This window comes from Dendrobates tinctorius, unplaced genomic scaffold (genome assembly GCF_039654945.1).
Source record: "Dendrobates tinctorius isolate UK_male_01 unplaced genomic scaffold, ASM3965494v1 ptg000138l, whole genome shotgun sequence".
NCBI classification, from domain to species: domain Eukaryota; kingdom Metazoa; phylum Chordata; class Amphibia; order Anura; family Dendrobatidae; genus Dendrobates; species Dendrobates tinctorius.
Window position 1 is genome coordinate 5,133,747 of NW_027361806.1, and position 22,675 is coordinate 5,156,421.

The 22,675-nt window shown below is 45.6% G+C and overlaps 1 protein-coding gene across 6 annotated transcripts in view; it reads right to left on the reverse strand.

Annotated features, from left to right (window-relative positions):
- ST3GAL3 (ST3 beta-galactoside alpha-2,3-sialyltransferase 3) overlaps positions 1-22,675 on the reverse strand; it is a 251,348-nt gene that overhangs the window by 201,281 nt on the left and 27,392 nt on the right. The window contains exon 1 of one of the 6 annotated variants that reach the window (XM_073544499.1): positions 21,670-22,239. The exons of 1 other annotated variant lie outside the window; for it this stretch is intronic. The gene's annotated coding sequence lies outside the window, so the exon portion shown is untranslated. Of the gene's footprint in view, positions 1-21,669; positions 22,269-22,675 lie in introns of those variants that run through there. 4 more of the 6 variants (XM_073544501.1, XM_073544502.1, XM_073544503.1 and 1 more) reach the window with 4 other exon arrangements.

A 22,675-nucleotide genomic window follows, 5' to 3' on the forward strand; every position in this document is an offset into this window, starting at 1 on the left:
GGCAGCTGTTCTCTTTAGTTTTATTCAGTCTTTTATTATGTAATTAAAACACCAAAGACCATGAACCTGTCTCGTCTATGTGCTGCAGCTTGTGGCTCGCTTCCCTCAACCCTCTCAGATCACATACATGCTCAGTATCCATCCTGAACCCACGCCTGTCTCACAAGCTGGCAAAAGGCTGAAAGGAACCTGAGAGTAAGACTCCCGGGGATTGGCCTTGATGTAATTACAGGCTGGATCTCTATTAAACCTCCGCGTCTTTATCTTTCATATTAATTACTGCGGTTCACCAGTTGAGTAAAACATTAAGTGTAGTCGTTTCAGTTCTGCAGATGTCACATACAGGGAGGATTGATACAACTTCTCGAGAGAAGATGAGAAACCCCACAATTGTCACATTCTATTTCTGGGAGCAACAACCTGCTTCATTTAAAAAAAATATATGCTGCTGGTACATGTATCTCAAAAACATCTCTACATTTCAACTTTTTTTTTTTACCCTTCATTCTGGAAAAAAAACTCTTACTGTGGCTCTTATTCATTCTCATCTGGACTATTGTAACCCTCTACTAATCGGTCTCCGGCTTACTAAATTCTCCCCTCTCCAATCTATCCTGAATGCAGCAGCCAGGGTCATATTCCTCACCAACCACTACAACGATGCCTCCACCCTGTGCCAGTCATTGCACTGGTTGCCCATCCGCTACAAAATACAATATAAACTTATCACTCTCACCCACAAAGCTATCCACAGTTCTGCACTGCCCTACATCTCCTCCCTCATCTCTGTCTATCACTCTACCAGTGCCCTCAGTCCCTAGGACTAACATCCTCAATAATCCTAAATTGCACTCTAGTCTCAAAAGACTTCTCACGTGCTGCATCAACTCTCTGGCATGCACTACCCAGGACAATTTGATTATTTCCCATTGATAACTATTCCCATTTTGTCCTTCCAAAATTTTTGACCAAATCTGGTCCCTCGTAGCATCTGTTCACAAACCCTCCATGTACTTAATAGCCCTCTGTGTCTGTAGTTGTACACACACTGGCCTGTTCATACAGCGTTATGTCAATATTCTATTACACTTATGGCTGGAACGTACAATACAAGCTCTTTTTACCATTTACCTTACCCCCCTATTTCTTCATAGAGGAAGTCTGCGACCAGCAGGGCCCTTGTTCCTCTTCGTATTTGTTGAATTATGTGTTACTCTGTAATGTCTTTATTGCCTGTACAAGTCCCCTCTAAATTGTAAAGAGCTGTGGAATATGTTGACATTATAGAAATATAAAGTTATCATTAAACTCACAACAAAAAGTTGTAACAGCAACCAAGGGTAGGACATGTATAGAATAGGAGGCAGAAGCAATAGTGATCCCTCCAACCCAAAATAATCTACGACTTCACAGGGAGGACCGCCATTTTAAACAGGGAGCAAATTCCCTCAAAAACTCTATCATTTAAATATTCACATCCCTTTAAATAGTATTGTGCAAATCATATTCTTTATCTGAACAATTAGAGCAAAAGGAGGTAATTACAGGAGTCCCCAAATGATGCCCCTCCTGTATTAGAATATAGTCACACATTGCATTCTTGCAGCGTTTTTTTTGCTGATTTTTTTTATACAAATTAAAAGCTGCTTTTTACAATTCCAGCAAAATCTCTCTGATTACAGAAAGCTCATGATGGGTTTTTTTTTCCCTTGAATGAGTTGGAAAACTGCTGCGTTTTCTAAAACTGCAGCATGTCAAAAACACTGAGCGAATGTCATCATAGAAAGCAATAGAGAAGTGCAAAAACGCCGGAAAAACGCAACCATTGTGCTTTCTGCTGCCTTTCTGGTGAATAAAACTAAATTTTATTAAATATAATACTGTAGACAAATGACCAGGGCTGTGGAGTCGGTAAGCCAAACCTGCGACTCCGACTCCTCAATTTACCTTACACCGACTCCGACTCCAACTCCGACTCCCACATATATTGCTTATATTTAAGTGAAAAATTTATTGTAGTACAATGTGAACCTCAGACATTTAATCATTTCTATGATACAATAATCAAGATATTTAGATAGAACATAATATCTATTTATCTATTTGGAATCTATTGACAGATTTGCAGTGCAGTGTTTCTTTATTCAACCATTAAAGGTCACACAATAAAGGACGGGCAGATAACATGAGGCATGCGGGGAAAAAAGACGGATGACAGCCTGGACCTGTTGAAGCGTCTGTGTACGCGAAACGGCTGTCGTCCGTCTTTTTACCTGCATGCCTCATGTTATCTGCCCGTCCTTTATTGTGTGACCTTTAATGGTTGAATAAAGAAACACTGCACTGCAAATCTGGGTGCGTGCCGCATCTTTTTCCTTCTTTTACAAATATATATATCTATTATACAGTATATATACTGTATGTGTGTGTGTGTATATATATATATATATATATATACATACACACACACACACACTATGACTTATCTCGGCTAAGATAAAGCCTAGATCCTCGGGCTACAGTCACACTATGGGCGTAGCCAGGATCAAACCTGGGGGGGGGCAGAACTTCATACTGTTCTGCAGAATTTCATACTGCACACCAGCTGCTGCAGAACCTCATACTGCACACCCCTACACTTGAAATAAAAAGCCTGCACCTTAACATGTGAATGTAGTCTATTTATTCCAACTATCAATTGATGTTGATGTGTTACTGAAGATGAGCAATGCCTGTCCTGGGCGTCCTTTTGGGCAGCTATGAGGTGTACCTGACTGGTGCTAAAAAAAAAGGAGTGTTAGTCTGTGTGCTACCCGGCTTTCATTCTTTTTGGTACAGATATGATATGGATAGACAGATATGGATAAATGGATATATACAGTAGATAGAGCAGATTTCTAATCTGCTTTTGCTATTGAAAACATTATCTATGAGCTCCAAAACCTTTCAGGTGATGCGGTTTTTTAAAAAGCTGATCAGCTTTTGCAACTGAAAAATGTATCCTCAAAAAACGCAGGAAAAACGCTGTGTGTGAATGTAGCCTTAGATCAGGAATAGAACAGCCATTTATAGGACATTTCATAACTTTCCCAAATTCCTATGAAAAAATATTCAGCACATTCTGCATTGAACTACTGCACCAATTTATTATATATTTTAGGAGTCGGAGTCGGTCCATTTTATACCGACTCCAACTCCGACTCCACCAAAATGAGCACCGACTCCGACTCCACGACTCCGACTCCACAGCCCTGCAAATGACCCATATAATCTGAAGCAAAACCAGCTTTGGAAAGTATCTTCTTTACTGCCAAGAGAGCAGGTTGTGCCTGCAGAAAAAAAGACCGTGTGTGAACAAAGCCTTAGTCTGCCTCGTCTGTCTATTACATACTGTATTCGTCTATTCACTTCAATGAACAGGGCTCCAAAACATCCTATCATCAGCTGAACTCTGGGTTTTAGTTTGCTGACAGCAAAAAAAAGATCTTAAAATTGGTGAAAGATTGAAACACGAGGCGTCAATTCATCATTTCTGCTTTTCAGTTTTCTTGGGAGTAATTTCTTCCCTTTTTAGAGGCTTTAGCATTTGTGCCTTATTCTGTATACATTTTACGCCACTTTTTAAATTGTCTTTGTATATGTCCTCAACAACTTTACATACGCAGATGTTTTAGACCAGGGGTGGGGAACATGCCACCCCCGGACAGTTTCAGGGGGCACCACAGCGCTTGGGCCTGCAGCCGCGTTTTACCGGCCCTTTTAAACCCTCTTGGACTGAGAGCACAACGCTGAGCGCGCAGGCATTCAAGGATTACTTTCTGAGGGCCATTGACGGCGTCAGAACAAGCCTTGAAGGAAGAGCTAGCGCCTATAATTGCAGCCATATTCGCTGCACCCGGCTTTACGAATTAGGCCGCTTTCACACTTCAGGCTTTCGGTATCCGGTATGGTGCGGCGAAAAACCGGACTACCGGATCCGGCCGCAAACGCATACACCGGATCCTTCTTTCTGCCGGATATATTCCTGGCAGAGAAGGTTTCCGGGCATGCGCAGTGCGAAAAACCGGTCCGGCGTTGGGAAAAAACGTTGCATGCAACGCTTTTTCCAGACGCCGGACCGGCTATTTTCTCCGGATCCGGAAAAAAACGGACGCGCCGCATTGCCATCCGGTGCAATGCGGCAGCAATGAAACAGCACGGGGAAAAAGCCGGATCTGGTTGTAACAGGCGCCGGATCCAGCAGTCCGGTTTTTCGCCGCACCATGCCGGATACCGAAAGCCTGAAGTGTGAAAGTGGCCTAATAGAGAAAATTAAGAAACAGATGAAAAGAATGTTCAACATTTTGGATGAAAGGTTTTCCCAATGCAATCACAGAATATTTGTTTCTCTGAAGTTTATCCCACCAGTTACATCTACGCTACAAATATTAGGTAAAGGAGGAACAGGCCGTGAGCTGCGGTCGTTACCTGTGGGCTGTGGTGAAGTCTGTACGATCTTCCAATGCGCCGTCTCTCATCACCGTACACGTAAAGACTAAACAATCGATGGAACAAAACGAATTCCAGCATCCCTGTCCGCCACCCTCCAAAAATTCCCCCAAAATATTTACATATAAGTATCTGTCTGCAAGTAACAGCTGCTATGTAGAAAGCAGATTATTACCTCCTAACCGGAGACACCGTGTACACATCAGCGTCCTCAGCCACCGCTGCCGACACTCCCTCCAGGCACCAGAATCATTACAACTGTATTTGTTTAGAAGGTGCAGATGATTACTTAGCGCGCACAACGTCACCTCTGAATTATAATTAGTGTATAGCAATGTATAACACACCAGACACATAGTGCTCTCACTCTATAATAAAATGGGGGATGATACACATTAATTTATAGACGCTGAAGAGGAGAATTATTTGTATTTCCAATAACGAAGAAATTGGAACATAAAAAAAAAAAATAAATTAAAAACAAGAAAGTCAATTCTGATCTGTTTCGAAGATCGTTTTATAACAGTAATTTGTCAGGTGAGACATATAGAGTCTTCTCTATTTTAAGGTTAATTCTAAATCACCCTCGACCTACGGTTTCCTTCCCCATTACCCTGGAGATTGTAAGCTCCCGAGGGCAGGATGCTCTCTCCTCTGTACCAGTCTGTCAATGTTAGTTTGTTTATTGTCACTTATATATGTATTTTGTATTTAAACTCCCTTGGCATGTATCAATGGTGCTTTACAAATAAATAACATAATTGTTATAATTCCTCACTATTTCCAAAGTAAAGTCACATACACAATAAAACTAACGTTGGCCGAAACCACTGATATGAACATGTTCAACAGGCTAATGTCTATGTAAGGATGATGAGAATCTATGGTGGTGGATGATGACGGCAGACCATCAGAATGGGACCCAGTGGTGGAGGACAATGAAGGAAGACCATCAGGATGGGAACCAGTGGAGGAGGACAATGATGGAAGGCAATCAAGATGGGACCCAGTGGTGGAGGACAATGAAGGAAGACCATCAGGATGGGAACCAGTGGATGAGGACAATGATGGAAGGCAATCAAGATGGGAACCAGTGGTGGAGGACAATGAAGGAAGACGATCAGGATGGGAACCAGTGGAGGAGGATAATGGTGGAAGACAATCAGGATGGGAACAAGTGGTGGAGGACAATGATGAAAGATGGTTAGGATGGGAACCAGTGATGGAGGACAATGATGGAAGACAATCAAGATGGGAACCAGTGGTGGGAGGACAATGATGCAAGACGTGGGAACCAGTGGTGGAAGACAATGAAGGAAGACGATCAGGATGGGAACCAGTGGAGGAGGACAATGATGGAAGACGAACACGATGGGAACCAGTGGTGGAGGACAATTATGGAAGACGATCAGGATGGGAACCAGTGAAGGAGGATAATGGTGGAAGACGATCAGGATGGGAACCAGTGGTGGAGGACAATGCTAAAAGACGGTTAGGATGGGAACTAGTGATGGAGGACAATGATGGAAGATGATCAAGATGGGAACCTGTGGTCAAGGACAATGATGATGAGATCCATTAGAGGACAGTCAGGAAGCTCAAAAACATATACTACATGGACCCAAGTATTGGGGCATCTCCACATTACACCCACTGGAGCTTTTATGACCTTCCATTCTGTATCTATAGACATTAATTTGGAGTTGGTCCCTTTATAGCTCTATCACTTACAACTTTTCTGGGAAGAATTTCTACAAGATTTGGAGCTAGTCTGTGTAATTTTTTACTCATTCATTCAGAAAAGCATTTGTGAGATCAGAAATTGATTAGGTTGGTAAAATAAGAGGGTCGGGCTCCCAATCGCAGTTTTGCTCATATCAATACGTGTTCAATGGGGTTCAGTGTGGGACAATCAAGTTCTTCCATACTAAATTTACCCAGACAAGGACCTTGCTTTGTGCACTGGTGGAACAGTCATGCGAAAACAGAAAAGGGCCTTCTCCAAACTCCCACAAAGTTGGAAGCATAAAACTGTCCAAAATGTCTTCATATGCAGAAGTATTAAAGGAGTTTTCCAATCTTACAAAAGTGAACCCCAACCGATCAGACAGTAGTAAGTGCAGTAAGCAGTCCAGACACCAGATCACTGCTGCCCGGGAAGAGATCACAATGGATAATAAGAGTATATGAGGCATTGCTGGTAATGTACAGGAACACGGGATACTCAGTGTCTTCCTACCTGCCTAGGTTTTGTCTTCCATCAATGACATTGGGATGTTTGTGGAGTGGATCCACAAATGATCGACAGCTGCAGAAAATTCCTGGCGCACCACTGTAGCTGGAGCCCTGCTCACCATATGTCTTATACAGCCCCGGCTGTCATAGCTTTAAGATATAATGTAAAGCAAACATTGCCACACATGAGGCCAGATATTGCTTAGTTATCACTTCTTTATTGCCCTGACTGTGAACGGCTGCATATCAGCGGGTCATCGCTCTATTTATCTTCTTCCGTGTATATTATATATATTTATTTTTTTATTTACATGAAATAGGAGGAAATCATCCACCCCACAGTGTGTCTATGAGCCATTAACAAAGAGTCCTGTGATATTATGGCTGCCTTCCTATGACTCCATTTAAATGTTCTATTAAGATTTTATACTGCCTTCTTGTACGTCTCGGTAGATAATAGAGGCGCCTCCCATTCTCTCCTTTCAAGTTATATAGACACAGATAGTACTGCCTCCCTGTCTTTCCTTGAAGATGTAATCACAGATAGTACTGCCTCACAGCTTCTCCTTACAATAGACATAATCACAGATAGTACTGCCTCACAGCTTCTCCTTACAATAGACGTAATCACAGATAGTACTGCCTCACAGCTTCTCCTTACAATAGATGTAATCACAGATAGTACTGCCTCACAGCTTCTCCTTACAATAGACATAATCACAGATAGTACTGCCTCACAGCTTCTCCTTACAATAGACGTAATCACAGATAGTACTGCCTCACAGCTTCTCCTTACAATAGATGTAATCACAGATAGTACTGCCTCACAGCTTCTCCTTACAATAGATGTAATCACAGATAGTACTGCCTCACAGCTTCTCCTTACAATAGATGTAATCACAGATAGTACTGCCTCACAGCTTCTCCTTACAATAGATGTAATCACAGATAGTACTGCCTCACAGCTTCTCCTTACAATAGATGTAATCACAGATAGTACTGCCTCACAGCTTCTCCTTACAATAGATGTAATCACAGATAGTACTGCCTCACAGCTTCTCCTTACAATAGATGTAATCACAGATAGTACTGCCTTTCTGTCTCTACCTATAGGTGCATAAGTTGCCCACCATACACATCAGACTTTGATGGAATTGACCAACCCTCTAATGTGAATTTTGTTGTCCTGACTCTTCCCCAGATGTTGGCAGAAGGGCCAGGAAAGTTGACTTTCAACTTGCCAGGTCCTTTGTTATGAAAATAGCCTCCACAGACGGGAAGATGAATCAAACTCTAGAGCCACCTATTTGATGTATCCATCCTAGACATCAGTATTGACCCATTAATGCACCTTGCCATGGCTTAGAATAAGCCACACCGGAGAATACATTTGCAAACACATGTTTCGGTGTTTTTGCCCCTCCTCAGCGTAAAGCAAGAGATCTGATTTGGCTAGGCGAGAGGCCTTTGTTTTGACAGCGATATCTGGAAGTGGCTCTCCCTATTGGGAACATATGCCCACATGCATGTATATGGGGAAGGAATCGTTGTAAATGATGTAGATACAATCAGAACTGTCTCCTATTACAACAAGGGATTCTTCTGTCCTATATACAGATAGGTCTGCCTCCCTGAATAAATGATGCAGGTGCATATATTGCTACTTCCAAGTATTTCCCTATAAATTACACAGAATTACCATTGTAAATTATTTAGTTGTAATGGATTTAGCTGCAGAGAGTCCGGCCTCCCTGTGTATTGGGAGAACAGCAATAAAAGCGAGGTACAAGAGGCCATTATGGCGGACCGGCTCCTGCTGAGGAGAATCGAATCGTCCTGACTCCATTCAAGCACAAAGCTGCTTAGAAATGGAGACATATAAGGAAAGAATTGACAAAAATTGCAAATCCCTGAAAAACAGATAATGCCGTTATTATTTGCAGAACAGAGTGAGAATGATACTCGGGTTCTCCTTTTTGTGTTACTTCAAAAATGTCGCCCTCTGTCTGCCTCATCAGGAATTGTACTGATTAAACCTCATGATTTTTCATGTATAGGATAAAAAAAACAAACGGTCCGAGTTTCATCTGTGTTTTAGATTTTACCATCAGTTTTTCGTCAGTGATTTTCACCAATGCATGAGAAGCTGACTGGCAAAGCATATGGCGAAGGCCAAGTTCACATGTTGCGGGTGGTGCCCAGATTTCATCCTTTACATTGCTAAAGATGAAATCCATACTTATTCCGCACAAAGGGTCAAAATGATGAGGATTTAAAAACCCATGTGAGTCAATTTATGCACAGAAAGTATCTGCAATGTGAACACGAGATTGACTGAAACGTCATCCACATCGCTGGTGCTACACACAAATCCGTGCGTAAAAGCCGCACAAAATACGCAAAGTGCAAACTTACTCTAAAAAGGTCTCTCCCACTCCCATCCGCTGATAGTCTAATGTGTATGGGGTCCCCTTTGACACCGACTTTCACCAACCAGATGATGTCAGGACGAAAAGGATCCGACATGGTTGATTTTGCAATGCCGAACTTTGTTCTTGATGAAATAAGCCACCGCCAGAGAATTCTGGCAGCGGCTCTTTTCACAGGGAACATAGGAGCGAAGTTGGGAGAGGTAGCTATCAGGCAAACCAGCCATCTATTGTGTATGGGGGGCAAATCTGATTCCGCTTATCTACAGGGAAGACAAATGTCAAACCACTGCATTTTCCTCAGCCGTTGCCCTCACCCACAGGCTTCCAGCCCCGCAGACGGTATCTTATGTCTACAGCCGCATCATGTACATTTATACTGAGTACACAGGGATTTTCTGACTTCTCTCCAGATGATCCAGGATGTGGGTGCTGCTCTCTTTATCATCAAACAGTTGATGTGTCAATAACAGAACAAAGAATTGTTTGCTCAATACACAATATTAGCCGATATCAATGGTCCGGGGCCAAGATCTCACTAACTAATATTAGTAATAGATAATGAAGATAGTGAAAATATTATGGGGTCGCTGGAGATGGCTCGCCCCCACCAAATCAGTGATTCCTGACCCCACTGTCTGCATTATTGGTCACTATTAGGACACAACTAAAATCTGTGATTACAGCTCATCTGCAATGTCTGAAATCCCCCTCCTGTATTTTTACTCCCTCCACCATACTTTACATTGCAGCATCATAGAAATATTTGCGATATTCACAAGTTCCTCTCTGATCAGCAGGGATGTCAGACCAAGAGAACAAGTTAATAATGTAATGGGATTTTATCATTGAACATATGGTTCCCCATTATTCGGCTGATTGATCCATGATGACATCTGTTTTAACAATCATACTGACTATGAAACATACACTCCGGCAGCCTCTTTGGAGGCTAATGCTTCGATCTTTCTCTTCCCTGACAGTGGGAATGCCCCGATACATATTAGATAAGGTGCGGACATACCACTGGTGCAAACTGTACAGCCTCACAAGGGCCCAAGGGGTCAGGGGGCCACTACCACAAGCAGAAGGCACACACAAAGAGGGGCCCATATACTAATTTTGCACAGGGACCCTCTTCCGCCTGTGTATTAGACGGCTGGCTGATCCCACCAATATCAGCATCAGAGCACGCTCGCTCATCACTAAGATTCGCCACATTCAGCCAACTTTAGTCCAATATGTATATAAGAGATTTTTTGGCCTCCACAAGAAGGTTTTTCCCAATCAATATTAGGTCTTTATGGAACATAAAATGATAGAAGCCACACAGAGTCCACACCGTGGAAAACAGAGCAGAAATCTGTATTGGTTTGTAGGAGAGCGACCAGCGAGCGCAGCGCTGGATTCACAACAATGGAGACATTCATGGAGCCGCTCCGAAGTTTATTGACTTCAGCGATGAGCAGTTCTGCTCTGAGGAATTACCAGACTCCTATGACGACCTCATTCCACATCCTCTAACAACCGCTGGTTTTCTTGACATTTGTTATTTATTCATCATACAATGTTATGACGTAACATAGGTCATAAAAGTAACATTAATAAAACAGGACACCGAGGAGAGAACAAACAGCACTAATCTGACAACTGCATCAGGTAGAAGCTGCAATCTCCTGATGCATGGATCAGACAGATAAGACCTTGCATGCTTCCATCATCCACACCCCACCCCCAACTAATATCGCACATAGAACACACTGTAACAACCCCTCCCCCGTGGGAAGACATTAAAGGGATGACTTGGATCCAGGTCCTAGGTATTGCACATTTGCAGAAGTTATTCTCACATTGAGCCTCACAGTTAATAAATTAACGTTTAGAACACAGATTTGTTCCATGCAGCATGAGAGGATGGCAGAGTACTCGCCATAACCCAAGATAAAACCTTATATCAGTGTTCCCCAACTCCAGTCCTCCAGGCCCACCAACAGGTCATTTGTTCAGGATTTCCTTAGTATATCTTGCCGCTTACACCTAAAGAACATCTCTAGAATCCGCCCTTTTCTCACTATGGAAACAACAAAAACCCTCACTGTTGCATTGATCCACTCTCGCCTGGATTACTGCAACGCTCTATTAATTGTCCTCCCCGTCACTCGACTATCCCCTCTCCAGTCCATACTTAATGCAGCGGCCAGGATCGTCCATCTGGGTAATCGGTACTCGGACGCGTCCGCTCTTCGCCAGTCCTTACATTGGCTGCCCATTCATTACAGGATCCAATTCAAAGTACTTGTTCTCACCCACAAAGCTCTCCACAGTGCGGCACCCCCTTACATCTCTTCTCTCATTTCTGTCTATCGGCCTAGCCGATCGCTGCGCTCTGCAAACGACTTTCGACTAACCTCTGCACTAATCCGTACCTCCCACTCCCGACTCCAAGACTTCTCCCGTGCTGCTCCTATCCTCTGGAATGCTCTACCCCAATAAATCAGGACTATCCACAATTTGCATAGTTTTAGGCGCTCCCTCAAAACACACCTGTTCAGAGCGGCCTATCACATTCACTAATCAAAGTCATTCTCTGTGTAAGTGTGCGTGTGTAGCCCATTCACTATCTCCATCCATCCTTCACTCCCGCAAGATGGCTGGACCTTCATTGTAAATACACCATTGTAAATACACACCTGTACTTTGTACTTCCCTCACCTCATTGTAGATTGTAAGCTCTCACGAGCAGGGTCGTCTTATTTCGTCTTATTTTGCTTTAATTATTGTATTGTTAGCGTTGTTACTTATGACTTGTGTTTTGAAACTGTTAAACTGTAAAGCGCTGCGGAATATGTTGGCGCTAAATAAATAAAGATTATTATTATTATTATTATCACCTGTGCAATACAAAGAAAATACTGAAAACATGACCTGTTGGTGGGCCTTGAAGACTGGAGTTGGGGAACCCTGCCTTATATTACAGCTTCTTATAAAGGAAAGAATACTGTATCTGTCCTTGGGCCTGCACATTGCAGACACTGCTGGGCCCTGAGGAGTCGCTGCACATTACACTATGGGGTACAGGGTTTGTTACAGACTTTGCAAATTCTAAAGTCAAAGCAAAATGCAATACAAAAAGCCTCCTTCCAATGTCAATTAATTTTCTCATATGCAAAAAAAAAAAGACCAATTTTCACCAGTATTTGGTTAGTGTGTCAGGTTTCCCCATCAGACTTTAACCAGTCTTTCTAATGTGCAGCAAAAAACTGCAGTTTTCGCTTCTCCTATTAATGGAAAAAAATGGAAATCACACAGACTCAACTAGGAGACCATCAATGTGCTATCCGAATTCTTCACGGATCTACAGACTTGATTTTGCATTTGACCTGGGACTAGCAGTAAAATTAGACATCTCAGATAGGCAATGATGGGCGTTTTATCTGGGAAATACACAGGCAGAACTCTTACGTGAAAAACAGACATATGGTGTTGTCCAGGTTTTAGAGCAAAGTCATTTTATGCAACAGCAAACTTCTGAACCATGACAGCGCGCGCTGCGTACACCGTCACGATTCCCTGGTACTGCCGATGCGAGCAAGCAGTGACATGACCACTTGCAAGCGATTTGCTTGCGGCCACGAGCTGATGAGACATCTTCGAAACCGGTTATCCATTTTCAATAAGCATCCACCAGCAGATTTTCCCCGAGAACGTTCTTGGAAATAAAGATCTTTCACGGAAGATGGATCTTTTCACAAGTCCGAAGATCGTGGCCCCCAGACCATAAATACAGTCGTCTGTGTGAGCCCTTATTTTATTTTTTTTGTGAGCACCTGAAGGGTCCCATGCATGATTGTAAAGCTACTGACGTAGTGATCGTTCAATTGAAGGTTATTTCTCCTGACCCCTCTATACAGAGGAAGGCTCGCGAGTTCTCGCCGAGAGCCACTGCTACGCTCCTCTGGCTTCTTGGCAAAGACCAGTCCCTTGATAACGTGCAGATACAGAAAATACTTTCCTGTCCTCTGCACAAGACCGAAGCTGAGCTGCTGAGACCCAGGGCTGATGTCTATGTCAGTGGGCGAGAGAGTGCGAGCAATGCAGGGAGACATCCGATGTGTATGGCAGCTTAAGGCCCCGTCACACTAAGCGACTTACCAGCGATCCCGACACCGATATCAAGGTGTCAGGATCGCTAGTAAGTCGCTATGTGATCGCTGGTGAGCTGTCACACAGACAGCGCCCGGCATCGCTGGCCATCGCTGTAAAAAATAGAATCAAAATAAAAAATATAGTTATTCTCACCTTCCGACGTCGCGTTCAGCCATCCCGCCTCTCTCCACGCTCCGGTTCCAGTGATCCTTTGCGAGAATGACTGGGACCGGAGCGTGGAGAGAGGCAGGATGGCTGCGCGGGACGTCGGAAGGTGAGAATAACTATATTTTTTATTTTTTTTATTATTTTTTACACCTGATCGCTGGTCTCCCGCTTGTCACACACAGCGATGCGTGCTGGCCAGCGGGAGACCAGCGACCAAAGAAATGTCCAGAGGTTTCTTCCAGCGATCAGCGATACCGGCAGGGGGGCTGCTCGCTGATCGCTGTCACACACAGCGATCTCGCTGGTGAGATCGCTGTTACGTCACAAAAGTTGTGACTCAGCAGCAATCTCGCTACCAAGATCGCTTAGTGAGACGGGGCCTTTAGGCTGGAGTCACACTAACCTGCGCAAAATACGGTCAGTATTTTACATGCGTAATATGGATGACAGACCCCTAAACAGTGCTCCGTATGTCATCCGTAATCAAGGTGTGGTCGCGTATTTTGCGCATGTCAGCATCCGTATGTAATCCGTATGGCATCCGTATGGTGAGATTTTCTCGCAGGCTTGCAAAATGGACATATAATGGAGCCCTATGACAGTTTTAATAAAGAAACGAAATAATAGATATAGACACATAGAATGCATATATATATATATATATGTATATGTATATATATATATATGTATTCTATGTGTCTATATCTATTCTTTCATTTCTTTATTAAACCTGTCAGTGTGAGTTTACTGTATCGTGCACTGAATTGCCGGCTTGGCTAAAAGACACCTGGTGCGTATTTCTCGCAAGTCACACGTGTGGTCCATGTGTAATCCGTATTTTTTGCGCACCCATAGACTTGCATTGGCGTACTACGGGCGTAGTACGCTGACAATCGCAGCATGCTGCGAGTGGCACGGAGCGTAGGATACTGAGGAGAAATATACGCCTGGTGCGAGGGACCCCATAGAAAATCATTTGTCCGTGTCTAATGCGTGCTTTTTGCGCCTCTCACTCTCCCGTATTCCTCGCCAGTGTGACCCCGGCCTTAAAGGGTTTTCCCATGAACAAAGTTAATTTTTTTTCAACTCTTTTACAAACTGCTTCAGGTTTCTCATTTGAAGGCGCCTTCTCCCAACAGCAATTTTAAGATGTCTCCACCGGTGTTCAATGGGAAATCTGAACTCATCATCTTTCCTCCATCTCACAGATCTTCCTTACCCATCACGCTTTCCCTAGTACCGGAAATCCGCTGCCTTGGAATAACCCTTGACTCTGCCCTGTCCTTCAAACCGCACATCCAAGCTCTTTCTACCTCCTGTCGCCTCCAGCTCAAAAATATTTCAAGAATCCGTCCTTTCCTCTCCCCACAATCTACTAAAATGCTTGTGCACACCCTCATCATCTCCCGCCTCGACTATTGCAACATCCTTTTCTGTGGTCTCCCTGCTAACACCCTCGCACCTCTCCAGTCCATCCTTAACTCTGCTGCCTAATTCATCTCTCTCCTCGCTACTCCTCCGCTTCTCCCCTCTGCAAATATCTTCACTGGCTCCCATTCCCTCAGCGTATCCAGTTCAAATTACTAATACTGACCTACAAGGCCATCTATAACCTGTCTCCTCCATATATCTCTGAACTAATCTACCGGTACCTTCCCTCACGTAATCTCCGGTCCTCCCAAGACCACCTTCTCTCCTCCACACTTATTCACTCCTCATCCAACCGCCTCCGAGACTTCTCCCGAATAGCCCCCATCCTCTGGAATTCTTTGCCCCAACAAGTCCAACTATCAACCATATTCGGATCCTACAGGCGGAACTTGAAAACCCACCTCTTCAAGAAAGCTTACAGCCTGCAATGACCCCGCTACCTCCTCACCACTACTGGAGATATCAACTCAACCAACATCGGAACTGCTGCAACCCCCAACCTACTGTCTCCTTCCCCACCATCCTGTAGCATGTAAGCCCGAAAAGGGCAGGGTCCTCTCCCCTCTATATCAATCTGTCATTATTAGCTTGTTTATTGTAAGTGATATCTGTAATTTGTATGTAACCCCTCTTATGTACAGCACCATGAAATCAATGGTGCTATATAAATAAATAATAATTTAGATCCGGAGTCAACTTCTCCCCCTTTTTCTTTGGTTTCAGGTGTGATTTCCATATTGCCCACACCTATTACTTGCCACAGGTGAGTTTGAACGAGCATCACATGCTTTAAAAAAGTTGTTCCAGTTTTGGAACGGTGCTAACAATTTTGTCCTGCTTACTTTGGGATTTTTGCGTGATATTATGTCCAATTTTACTTTTTTTTTCTCAGGTTTTTTTTTTGTGTGGTTTCAAAACATACAAAGGAAATAAACGTGCATATAACAAAACGTGTCGTTGCAAGAATTTTCTGGAACAATTTGAAGGGTGCCACACTTTTGGCCATGACGCTATGCAAATACTGTAAGTCTCTTCAGGAAGGAAAGGGACTTAATATAGTAATCCATTACATCATTAAGAGCAGATAGAAGCGGTTAATGGTAAACCCAAGGTCGCTCTGCCTTCTGCACAAACTTTACATAAAGATCACCTTTTATTTTCTCTCCGCCCACAATAAAATTATCTTTATTATGTACAGGGAGATGTGAATTAGTCATTTAAAGTGACAGATTTAAGGAGTATTTCCAACGTAAGGGCACTTCTGCCAAGCTACTGCTTTTCTGCCATAGAAAACGCACAGTAAATTTGCAGCAGCATAGTGTGAATGATGCTGATGTTGCTGCAGATTCTGCTGTCCATACCATTTTTTAGTTTTTTTGTGTGAAATTATGTCCAATTTGCCTTTATTTCCTCGTTTTTTTTTTTTGTGTTATTCCAATACACACAAAGGAAACAATGTGTAATTGCAAAAATTTTCTCGGAGATATAATACATTTTCTAGAACAATTTCAAGGGTAGGGTGCCAACACTTTCGGCCATGACATTAAAAGTATCTGCCAAAGTATTGGTTTCCTATTGTAGATTGGATCCTCAGCAGCGCAGGTTTACATCCACTTTCATCTCCAAGTTTGCTTACTAGCCAAATATCAGAGGAAAATCATGCATGCCGCCATTTTTTCCCCTTGGTCCAAGAGAGAAAAAAAAAAAAAGAAAAAATTTTTTAAAATTAAAAAAAAAAAAAGAAAAAAAAAAATCGGACATCTGCATGGCCTCACTGAATAACATGGGGACAAGTGCTATCCATCAAAACGACGGATAGAACTCATATAGTTATACAGTCATCTGCACGAGTCCTTACAAGGATCTCCGACTGCCTGAGACCCCATTGATCCTCAGAATAAAGGAGTGGTAATACTGTGCAAAGAACTTGCTCCAGAAAACATGTATCACGGTCTCCAAAATATAAACCTTAGATCACCGGGAACCCCACCAATCACTAGTAGGAAACCCATCCAATCACTAGAAAGACTACAAATATCTAAAGGGCTGTCACATTGTAGAAGGATCAACTTTATTCTCATTTGCACAAGGAAAGACTAGAAGCAATGGGATGAAACTGAATGGGAGGAGACACAGATTAGATATTAGACAAAACTTTTTGACAGTTAGAGTGATCAATGAGTGGAACAGGCTGCCACGAGAAGTGGTGAGTTCTCCTTCAATGGAAGTCTTCAAACAGAGGCTGGACAGACATCTGACTGGGATGATTTAGCGAATCCTGCTTTGAGCAGGGGGTTGGACCTGATGATCCAGGAGGTCCCTTCCAACTCTACAATTCTATGATTCTATGACAACATATCCAGCGGGAACGGCCAAGCGCTGTACCCGAATGCTCCTGGTATTGACAGTGGGTCCCTGAAATTAGACCCCATTAATAATGACATTATCACAGCAATAAAAGCCCCCCATTAAGCCCACATAACAAGAGCATGCGTTCTGAGAATTTTTAAAGCTTAACTTCACTCTAAACCTCAAAGCTCAGATTTGACGACATTTAAAGGGATTGATGCCATCATGACAGCAGCGCAGGAGACTATTGCCACCAATCACTGGACTCAGCGTCTCTGCTGATGGCGATGAATAAACCAAGCCCAATGATCATCTGCAGCCGTCTTGCATGTTTTAGATGTGACGTCACCGCTGCAGCCTGTCAAAGACCAAAGCAGCCAAAGTAGAGTCGGAACTGTTCCCTTATATTGGTGCGTCTGGTATTTTCCATGTCTGTTATTCTATGGTAATAAAGACTACAATATTCCAGACTATTCTGGACAACCCTTTATCCCTAATATTTCACCTGCTCTTATGTGACAAAGCGGAGATATGTGGGACGCTTTCAAGGCTGCCATACTTTAGAAAAGTTTTCACTCTCCCTGTTTTTAAAGTGATTAAAAGAGGGTTTTCAATCCGGGAAAAGTGAATTTATTGCGACTTTATTAAGATAGTCGCCCATTTCGCGTCTGGCTGATTATTAATCGCAGATACGTTATCTCTTAATCATTTTATAATGCCCACTAGCACCATCAAGAGTTAGCTTCTACCAGTCATATAAGACTGAATTACATATTAACCGGTTGGAAGGAGCGCAGAGAAAGGAGAGGTGGATTTAAAATCTTCTTTTTATTGCATAGTCCACAACGCATTTCGAGAGGATCATCTGTCTTGCTCAGGTGCAGTCTCTGCGCTCCTTCCGACCGGGTTAATATTCAGCATCGCAATTACCCTCCTCTCTAGAGGTTCCCGGCTGGAGCTGCATTGTGCCCCTAACTGCGCACGGCTGGCGCTCCTTCAAGACCGTTATTACCACTATCTTAATTACATTGTAAGGCTGTTTTTTTTTTTGTTACATTGTTGTCTATGGTGCATATTCATGTCCACCACATCCCATTCTAGGGTTAATACTTTGCTTTTCAGATGCTGTCAATGTGTGATGTCATCTAAATTAATGGACTATGTGATTTATACAGAAAAAAATTAATAAATATCTATGACTCGAAACGCGTCAGCTATTTTTTTTATTCCCGCGCTACTATTTTAATGAATTCCACGGCACTCAAATAGTCTAAGTGACTTAAGAAAACTACAGCAGTACGTCTGTATAAGAGAAAAAGGGCCAACATTTCAGCCCACACGGGAGGTACAGACAGGTATGCGCTGCCATATAGTGCACTTCAGGAAGGAGATAGAACAAAGTGTGTAGATTGGATGGGTGCAAACTACGGTATCTTATATTACTGTCTCCCTGTGTTTTCTGTAACATAAAAAAGATCGCAGTCATTGGGGATTGCTGTTGCTCTTGAAAAAACAAAATAGCAGCTTTGGTAGGATCGAGAAAGGAGACCATGCAAGGGAAGGAAAATCGACAGTGACCACAGAAACCCCCAGTGAGCTCATCAGACAGCTCCCAAATCTCAGCTTCTCGAGCTCCTAGAGTGTGAGATTATTTCATTCTTTTAGTGCAGTTATTGTTTAATTTAAATGATTGAAACCTCAGAATACTGTAGGGTTGTAAGGAAATAAATCAGCCCGGCAATCTAGACAGGACAAAGTTCTACAAAGGCTGCAAACAAGAGTCGCCGAGCTGCAAAGTAACAGATAGAAGTGATAGAAATACAGAACCAATACAGAAGGGAAACCCCGAAACACAAAACAAGCAGCCCCCCAGCACTGACAGCAGAGACTCCCAGACACTCCTGTGTCTCTGCTCCACCTCAGTGACAGCAGAGACTCCTCTATATCTGCCCCCAGCACTGACAGCAGAGACTCCTCTATATCTGCCCCCCAGCACTGACAGCAGAGACTCCTCTATATCTGCCCCCCAGCACTGACAGCAGAGACTCCCAGACACTCCTGTGTCTCTGCCCCCAGCACTGACAGCAGAGACTCCTCTATATCTGCCCCCCAGCACTGACAGCAGAGACTCCTCTATATCTGCCCCCAGCACTGACAGCAGAGACTCCTCTATATCTGCCCCCAGCACTGACAGCAGAGACTCCTCTATATCTGCCCCCCCAGCACTGACAGCAGAGACTCCTCTATATCTGCCCCCCAGCACTGACAGCAGAGACTCCTCTATATCTGCCCCCCAGCACTGACAGCAGAGACTCCTCTATATCTGCCCCCCAGCACTGACAGCAGAGACTCCTCTATATCTGCCCCCCAGCACTGACAGCAGAGACTCCTCTATATCTGCCCCCCAGCACTGACAGCAGAGACTCCTCTATATCTGCCCCCCAGCACTGACAGCAGAGACTCCTCTATATCTGCCCCCCAGCACTGACAGCAGAGACTCCTCTATATCTGCCCCCCAGCACTGACAGCAGAGACTCCCCTATATCTGCCCCCCAGCACTGACAGCAGAGACTCCTCTATATCTGCCCCCAGCACTGACAGCAGAGACTCCTCTATATCTGCCCCCCAGCACTGACAGCAGAGACTCCTCTATATCTGCCCCCCAGCACTGACAGCAGAGACTCCTCTATATCTGCCCCCAGCACTGACAGCAGAGACTCCCCTATATCTGCCCCCCAGCACTGACAGCAGAGACTCCTCTATATCTGCCCCCCAGCACTGACAGCAGAGACTCCTCTATATCTGCCCCCCCAGCACTGACAGCAGAGACTCCTCTATATCTGCCCCCCCAGCACTGACAGCAGAGACTCCTCTATATCTGCCCCCCAGCACTGACAGCAGAGACTCCCCTATATCTGCCCCCCAGCACTGACAGCAGAGACTCCTCTATATCTGCCCCCCAGCACTGACAGCAGAGACTCCTCTATATCTGCCCCCCAGCACTGACAGCAGAGACTCCTCTATATCTGCCCCCCAGCACTGACAGCAGAGACTCCTCTATATCTGCCCCCCCAGCACTGACAGCAGAGACTCCTCTATATCTGCCCCCCAGCACTGACAGCAGAGACTCCTCTATATCTGCCCCCAGCACTGACAGCAGAGACTCCCCTATATCTGCCCCCCAGCACTGACAGCAGAGACTCCTCTATATCTGCCCCCCAGCACTGACAGCAGAGACTCCTCTATATCTGCCCCCCCAGCACTGACAGCAGAGACTCCTCTATATCTGCCCCCCCAGCACTGACAGCAGAGACTCCTCTATATCTGCCCCCCAGCACTGACAGCAGAGACTCCCCTATATCTGCCCCCCAGCACTGACAGCAGAGACTCCTCTATATCTGCCCCCCAGCACTGACAGCAGAGACTCCTCTATATCTGCCCCCCAGCACTGACAGCAGAGACTCCTCTATATCTGCCCCCCAGCACTGACAGCAGAGACTCCCCTATATCTGCCCCCCAGCACTGACAGCAGAGACTCCTCTATATCTGCCCCCAGCACTGACAGCAGAGACTCCCCTATATCTGCCCCCAGCACTGACAGCAGAGACTCCTCTATATCTGCCCCCCAGCACTGACAGCAGAGACTCCTCTATATCTGCCCCCCAGCACTGACAGCAGAGACTCCCCTATATCTGCCCCCCAGCACTGACAGCAGAGACTCCTCTATATCTGCCCCCCAGCACTGACAGCAGAGACTCCTCTATATCTGCCCCCCAGCACTGACAGCAGAGACTCCCCTATATCTGCCCCCCAGCACTGACAGCAGAGACTCCTCTATATCTGCCCCCCAGCACTGACAGCAGAGACTCCTCTATATCTGCCCCCAGCACTGACAGCAGAGACTCCTCTATATCTGCCCCCCAGCACTGACAGCAGAGACTCCTCTATATCTGCCCCCCAGCACTGACAGCAGAGACTCCTCTATATCTGCCCCCCAGCAATGAGAACAGAGGCTCCTAGACTCTGCTGTTGTCAAATCCACCTGCCCAAGGACAGGAGAGACCCCTGTGATCAGCCATTCCTCCTTACAGACCACATATGTGGGACTCTGCTGTAGATAAAACTGAGGATTATCCTTAGATATCAGTAAATGATGGAGACTCTGACCCCCTACATGTTGTGCAGCCATGAAGCGTCACTGCCTGAGGTGCTGGCCCCACCGAGGCTCCGCAGGCAGCGATGCTGTCAGCGATGGATGCGTCGCCCCCAGATGCTCTGCAGTATGAACAGAGGCCACTCTCCTCTGCATTGCTGCCCAGCAGGCTCTGCATGCACCGAGGCTCCGTCACCCCGCGACAAGCCCTGAATGCAGCACAGATGATGCAGAACCTCTTGCCTGACCGCTCCGGTGGGCGGTGGTTACCTGTCCGGCCTGGCAGGCTCAGCTGCTGGTCAGCGCCTCTCGGTGACGGAGGGTCCCGGGGAGGCCTCCCGGCCTGAGCTCTCCTGCAGAGCTTCGCACTGACCAGGGGGCGCCATGATGGGCTGGACGGTGGAAGACCCCTGGGCAGCGGCTGTCACTGGCCGATCAGTGGGAGCGGTGTCTGCGGCTGCACGACCCCCACAATGGCCGCCAATGAGCGGCCCGGGCACAGGAGCATGGCACACAGTATAGGAGGGGAGCAGAGACCACCAATGACTGCGGCAGCGCACTGCAGAGCACCAATCACAGGCAGAGGAGGGGGCTCCGGGCCTGGCAGAGGGATTAACCCCCAATCCCCCGCATGCAGCTGACAGACAGTGCTCCCCAGTGACCCGCACCCTGTGTGCCGCCTGGATGCTCTGCCCGGAGCAAAACTGAGGAACAAGAGTCCTGGGGGAAGCAGTCCGCAAATGGCCGAGGAAACCGTGTATCTGCAGAAGGGAGACAGGCAGGCAAACTGTGCCAAGGCCTAGGGAGGGGCACAGAGAGCCAGGCCTGGCACAGGAGAGGGGGGCACAGAGACTGGCACAGAGGAAGAAGGGGGCACAGCAAGGCAGGCCTGGCACAGGAGAGGAGGGGGCACAGCAAGCCAGGCCTGGCACAGAGGAGAAGGGGGCACAGCAAGGCAGGCCTGGCACAGGAGAGGAGGGGACACAGCAAGCCAGGCCTGGCACAGAGGAGAAGGGGGCACAGCAAGGCAGGCCTGGCACAGGGGAGAAGGGGGTACAGCAAGGCAGGCCTGGCACAGGGGAGAAGGGGGTACAGCAAGCCAGGCCTGGCACAGGGGAGAACGGGGCACAGCAAGCCAGGCATGGTACAGAGGAGAAGGGGGCACAGCAAGGCAGGCCTGGCACAGGAGAGGAGGGGGCACAGCAAGGCAGGCCTGGCACAGGGGAGAAGGGGGCACAGCAAGGCAGGCCTGGCACAGGGGAGAAGGGGGCACAGC